At 48.8% G+C, this 6,779-nt stretch overlaps 1 protein-coding gene and 1 non-coding gene across 7 annotated transcripts in view; one reads left to right on the top strand and one right to left on the bottom strand.

Annotated features, from left to right (window-relative positions):
• The window catches only part of ZSCAN22 (zinc finger and SCAN domain containing 22), a 31,099-nt gene that overhangs the window by 12,650 nt on the left and 11,670 nt on the right, over positions 1-6,779 (top strand). Inside the window, exon 1 of one of the 6 annotated variants that reach the window (XM_037731750.1) lies at positions 2,355-2,451. The exons of 3 other annotated variants lie outside the window; for them this stretch is intronic. The gene's annotated coding sequence lies outside the window, so the exon portion shown is untranslated. Of the gene's footprint in view, positions 1-2,354; positions 2,452-2,525; positions 2,609-6,779 lie in introns of those variants that run through there. 2 more of the 6 variants (XM_037731749.1, XM_037731751.1) reach the window with 2 other exon arrangements.
• Positions 4,808-4,880, bottom strand: TRNAF-GAA. The gene has a single exon. It is a non-coding gene; the product is annotated as a tRNA-Phe (tRNA).

Consider the following 6,779-nt stretch of genomic DNA (forward strand, 5'->3'; position numbering starts at 1 on the left):
ATTTTTAGTAGAGACGGGGTTTCACCATGTTGACCAGGATGGTCTCGATCTCTTGACCTCATGATCCACCCGCCTCGGCCTCCCAAAGTGCTGGGATTACAGGCTTGAGCCACCACGCCCGGCCGAGTTTTTTTTAATGATTTTTAATAAACTCATCAGCAATCGTTAGTGTATTTTATGTGTGGCCCAAGACAATTCTTCCAGTGTGGCCCAGGGAAGCCAAAAGATTGGACACCTCTGATACACCTTCAAAACAGATGCAGATCTGACTATTTGTCAGCATCTCTGTCACCACCACCCTGTCCGACCTCCCTGATCTGACCTCCCTGCCTCAGGTTGCATCCTTGGTCTCTCTGACTCCACACTAATCTTCACAGTCCTCTGCAGCAGCCAGAGATTTTCTATGAAGAGCTAAGTCACAGCTTAGTCCTCCTCTGCTCAAAGGCATCCCATGGCTGCCACTTCTCTCAAGGTAGAAATCAAATTCTGTATGTGAGCCAAGTGTGGTGGCTCACGCCTGTAATCCCAACACTGACAGGCTGAGGCAGGAGGATTGCTTGAGGCTGAGTTTAAAAGAGCCTAGGCAATATAGTGAGATGCCGTCTCTACAAAAAATAAAGTCCATATGTGGCTCATAAGCCCTTCAAGATCTGCCCCCCACAGGCCTCCCCATTCTGTCCTTGTCCCCTCCTATCTCCTCCCTTGATCCACCCCAGGCAGTCTTCCTCATCCATGCCACCTCCTGACATGGGCATTTGTGTCCTTGAACCCACTCTTCCTGAGTTCTTCCTTCTATTCAGGCCTCAGCTTAAATACCTACTCCTCAGAAAAATAACTGTTTACCATCTGCCTCCGCACACAATAACATCACCTCCATAAAGGCAGTCCAGGCTTATCATCATTGCTGTATCCAATCTGCAGTGGTGCTGGCTGCCTGTAGTGGGTGCTCAGTATTTATCTGTGGAAGGAAAAGAATATATGCTCATTCCAGCTGCTAGCAATCTGCAGGGCAAAGTCTGAGAACCATAGGGGATGTGAGCACAGGCTGGGGCCAACGAACAGCACCAGCACCACCAGGCAATCATACAGACCCCACCTCAACAAGGCCTCACCTGAACATGAACTGGGCCATCAACCTCCACGCATCAGGCCTCAAGCCAGAGTCTCCTGCTCAGTGTGTTTCACATGTACATACACACGTATACACAGAACACAATCACACAATCATACCACTATTCACAGTCTGGGGCCTTTCTACTGTGGCAGGTCCACCCCATACCTCTAAGAATCTGTCTCACAGACAAAATTATACATGCTTCAGGCAAACATAGTTGCATGATTATTACATATGATGATTAACTCAGGTCACACACACACACAGTAAGCACACAGAATAACCCACAAACCTGGTCATAGAGTTACACATGCAGACAGACGCCCAGCTCAAATTCAGTAAAAAATAATACACATTTATAAAAACTATTACATGTGGTCACAGCAAACCACATATAGCTACACTCAATACACACCCTGACGTAGGCAACCACACCTCTCACAAAGGTACCTTCAATACTCACACACCCCCAACCCCTCAGACAGGCATCCTCACCCTTCGCCCAGGTACCCTTGTTACTGGTGGGGGTGCCCAGGTTATTGGCGTCTCCAACAAAGAATTGGACAAAATGCACAAAGCAAGGAAAGAATGAAGCAACAAAAGCAGAGATTTATTGAAAATGAAAGTACACTCCACAGTATAGGAGCAGGCCGAGCATAAGGGATCAAGAGCCCCGTTACAGAATTTTCTGTGGTTTAAATACCCTCTAGAGGTTTCCATTCGTTATTTGGTATATGCCCTATGTATGTGAAGAGGATGAAGTAAAGTTACAAAGTTATTTATTCAGTGTATCCCCTATGTAAATGGAGAGGATATTTCCTGTCATAGCTGAAGTTTCCATTTGATTTACTTGTAGGAAGTCCTTTGGTTTCCTGCCTCCAGACCCTGTTTCCCTGCCTCACCCTCATCCCTCACCCCTCACACAAACACCCTCACCCTCAGCCCCTACACAGGGACCCTCATCCTTAGCCCTCACACAGCCAACCTTACTCACCCTCAGGCTTCACACAGGGACCCTCACCCTCAGCCTTAACACTTCCGAAACCTCTGCGTCTTGCCTTCCGCGCATCCCCTGCTTCTCTCCCATTCACCGCCACCCCAGTCCCACAAAGGCCCGGCTGGGATTCCATGGCCCGCGTGCAAACGAGCAGCAACTACAGTTCCCAGCAGGCGCCGCGCCTGGGTACTCCTGAGCTCACGGAGCACGCCGGGAATTGTAGCCCTGGCGGGTGCGGGCCCCTGGAGCGTGCTGGGAGCTGTGCTCCGGGTCGGCGGGCGAGCAAGCTGGCTCGTCGCTGCCGGCGCCTCCCGAGGGGTCCGCCGGCTGTGCTGGTGAGGTGGGTTTCGGCGGGTGTTCTCCGTCCTGGTCCAGACCGCAGGGGAACACAGCAGGTCCAGAATCCGCGAACGTCTGGGGCGGCCGGAGCAAGATTCGGGGGACCACCCAGCGGATAGAGAGTGAGAGGCTAACTAGGGGCCGTGAATAGACGGACTGTGAGTGCCGGACACACGCGTAGAGGATGTGACGGAGTGACGGACCGGCCGTGGACGGACTCACGGACCGAATGTGGGATGGACTGACACGCTGAGTGCGGGACGGACCGACGGACCGGGTGTGGGGCGGGCGGACAGATAAAATCTGGGACCAGTGGACTGGGAGGTGTGGGACGGACCCGCTGCGTGTGTCCGGTAGGCGTTCTGTGTCTGACACCTCTTGGGTGTGCTTATCTGACGGGTTGGGACTGTGTGATTCTGATAGGTTGAGTGTCTCACGAACCGTGGAGTGTGTGACTGACAGAAACGGTTGCCGTTTGAGACTTTGTAAGTGGGTTGTGTGATACTGAGAGGGCATGTGTGACTGATATTCTAAGTGTCCTTGAGATGGTGACTAAGATTATGAATGTGATCAGAATAATACTGTGTGCTGGAAATGCTGGTATTTATTTATTTATTTATTTTTGAGACGGAGTCTCGCTTTGTCGCCCAGGCTGGAGTGCAGTGGGGCGATCTTGGCTCACTGCAGCCTCCACCTCCCGAGTTCAATCGATTCTTCTGCCTCAGCCTCCCCAGTAGCTGGGACTACAGGTGCCCACCACCACGCCCAGCTACTTTTTGCATTTTTAGTAGAGACAGGGTCTCACCATATTGGTCAGGCTGGTCTCGAACTCCTTACCTGAGGTGATCCACCTGCCTCAGCCTCCCAAAGTGCTGAGATTATAGGCATGAGCCGCCATGCCCCGCTGGGCCAATCGTCTCAACGATTATAGATGACACTGAGATATTTCCTGTGTCTGGTATTTTGAGGGCTATGACTGACAGACTGTACCTGAGATAATATGTGTTAATGTGTAATTGAGATTTTTTTCAAGGAGACTAAAACTTGGGTGATCCACACAGTTTACTGAGCATACGTGAGAGGATTTGTGCTTTGCCATGTCTGCAGCTGAAATTGGGTGACTGGTGGTCACTCAGCTGGTCTTATGGATATGTCCTCCAGTGTGTGTTTAAGTGTAGCAGGGGGCTATGAAATGCATACATTTTACTGCATGTTTACTGTGCACCAGGCCTGTGCTGGACACTGGTAATAAATCGCCTCATGTAATCTCATAGCAACCCTCTGAGGTAGGTGCCATTATCAGGCTTGGTATAAGTCAGGTGTGAGAAATGAAAAGAACCACCCTCTTTGGTTGGTTAAGCAGCTGTGGATGAGGAACCTCACCTGATAGGAATTGTGGTTGGCTGAGGAGGCTGAGGAAGGTTCACAAAAATATATTTTGGAGACTGTCATGAGGGATTTTTCCAAAACAGGTGTTCCAGGGGTGGAAAAGAGAGCTTGGAAGCTGTTGCTGCATCTGTTCTCATCCCTGCTACCCTTACTCCTTCCCCTCCCCGCCCCCATGGTTCGCTACATTTGTGGGTGACTGTGCTCAGCCTTTCCTGGTTATTCCATTTGCTTAATGCCTGTTTATTGTGCACCTGCTATAGGGCAAGTCCTGTGTACTATGGCTCCAGGACAACCTGGCCTCTCCGAGGAAACAGTTGAGAACTAGCGAAGTGTTACCCAGGGCACTCTGGGAAGAGGACTTAGCCTACTTCCAAGTATCTGGGATGGCACTTGAAGAAAGGGGTAGCTAAGATGAGGCTTAGCCCAGAGGAATCGGTCAGAGAGGGATTTCAGAACTAAAGAACAGCAGGGGAACAAGGGGGTAATAGGAAGGCCATGAGAAATCCAAGAGAAGTTTACGGTGCAGTGAAGGGGCTTGAACACAGCTTTGCCAGAGGTCACCAGCTGTCACCAAAAGGTTTCAGGATTGCGGTCTTGTTTTATTAGATTTTTTTTTTTTTTCTTTGAGATGCAGTCTTGCTCTGTCGCCCAGGCTGGAGTACAGTAGTGTGATCTTGGCTCACTGCAACCTCTGTCTCCCAGGTTCAAGTGATTCTCCTGCCTCAATCTCTCCATTAGCTGGGATTACAGGTGCCTGCCACCACACCCAGCTAAGTTTTGTATTTTTAGTAGAGACAGGGTTGTCACTGTGTTGGCCAAGCTAGTCTCAAACTCCTGACCTCACGTGATCCGTCTGCCTTGGCCTCCCAAAATGCTGGGATTACAGGCGTGAGCCACCTTGCCCGTCTGGGATTCACGTGCAAGTGTTGTATAAGGGAGTAATAATTAGGCAGAGCTCAGAAAACACCTGTAGAAACTCGGAATCGAACCAGGGACCTTTAGATCTTCAGTCTAATGCTCTCCCAGCTGAGCTATTTCAGCTACTATTTGTTAATTTCTTATGCCTAACTTATAAACTTTATCATGTGTATATATGTATAAGGTAAAATATAGTGTATATAAGATTCAGTACTCTGGTTTCAGGCATCCACTGGGGAGTCTTGGAACACATCCCCTGCAGATAAGGGGGAACTACTATAGTATAAAATACCTTGGTAAGGATGTAGAGAAATTGGAATCCTCATCCACAGCTGGTGGGAATGCAAAATGATGCAGCCAATTTGGAAAACAGCCTGGTAGTTTCTTAAAAAGTTAAGCATAGGCTAAATGCAAGGCTCACGCCTGTAATACCAGCACTTTGGGAAACCGAGGCGGGTGGGTCACATGAGGTCAGCAGTTTGAGACCAGCCTGGCCAACATGGTGAAACCCCACCTCTGCTAAAAATACAAAAATTAGCTGGGCATGGCAGCGCACACCTATAATCCCAGCTATTCAAGAGGCTGAGGCAGGAGACTTGTTTGAACCCTAGTGGCGGAGGTTGCAATGAGCTGAGATAGCGCCATTGCAGTCCAGCCTGGGCAACAGAGTGAGACTTCATCTAAAAAAAAAAATTAAGCACAGAGTTATTGTATCATCCAGGAATTGCACTCCTAGGTGTATACGTTAGGAAAATTGAAAACTTTTGCCCAGGTGTGGTGGCTCACGTCTGTAAACCCAGCACTTTGGGAGGCTGAGGCGGATCACCTGAGGTCGGGAGTACGAAACCAGTCTGACCAACATGGTGAAACCTAGTCTCTACTAAATTAGCTGGGCATGGTGGCACAGGCCTGTAATCCCAGTTACTCAGGAGGCTGAGGGAGGAGAATCACTTGAATCCAGGAGGCAGAGGTTGCAGTGAGCTGAGATCGCACCATTGGACTCTAGCCTGGGCAACAAGAGCAAAACTCTGTCCCCCACAAAAAAAGAAAACATTTGCCCATACAAAAACCTGTATACTAATATTGATAGCAGCAATTTTCATAACAGCCAAAAAGTAGAAACAACCAAATGTCCATCAATTGACGAATAGATTAACAATATGTAGCATAACTGAACGATGAAATATTATTTAGTTCTGAAAAGGAATGAAGTACTGATACAACATGCCTCATCTTAGCTGCCACTTTCTTCAGGTGTCATCCCAGATACTGGGTAGTAGGCTCAGTCCTCTTCCCAGAGCACCCTGGATAACTTTGCTAGCTCTGTACTGTTTCCTCAGAGTGGCTGTGCTGTCCTGGAGCCACAGTACACAGGACGTGCCATATAGCAGGTGTACCATAAACAGGCATTAAGCAAATGGAATGACCAGGAAAGGCTGAGCATGGTCACCCACGGATGTAGGGAATCATTTGTGGGAGTGGGAGGAAGAGCAAGGGTAGCAGGGATGATAATTTTAATGAACTTTTTTTTTAAATTGAGACTGAGTTTCGCTCTTGTTGCCCAGGCTGAACTGCAATGGTGTCATCTTGACTCACTGCAACCTCCACCTCCTGGGTTCAAGCAATTCTCCTGCCTCAGCCTTCTGAGTAGCTGGGATTATAGGCATAGGCCACCACACCCAGCTAATTTTTTATTTTTAGTAGAGACAGGGTTTCTCCATGTTGGTCAGGCTGGTCTTAAACTACCGACCTCAGGTGATCCGCCCGCCTCGGCATCCCAAAGTGCTGGGATTACAGGCATGAGCCACCATGCCCAGCCTTTAATGAACACTTTAAGGTTAATTAAGGTTCATTAACATGTTTTTTATTTTCCTTTTTTTTGTTTTTTTTTTTTGAGACAGTATCTTACTCTGTTGCCCACACTAGAGTACAGTGGCATGATCTCGGCTCACTGCAACCTCTGCCCCCTGGGTTCAAGCAGTTCTCATGCCTCAGCCTCCCCAGTAGCTAGGACTACAGGTG

Source organism: Cebus imitator, unplaced genomic scaffold (genome assembly GCF_001604975.1).
Source record: "Cebus imitator isolate Cc_AM_T3 unplaced genomic scaffold, Cebus_imitator-1.0 Scaffold417, whole genome shotgun sequence".
Taxonomy (NCBI): Eukaryota; Metazoa; Chordata; class Mammalia; order Primates; family Cebidae; genus Cebus; species Cebus imitator.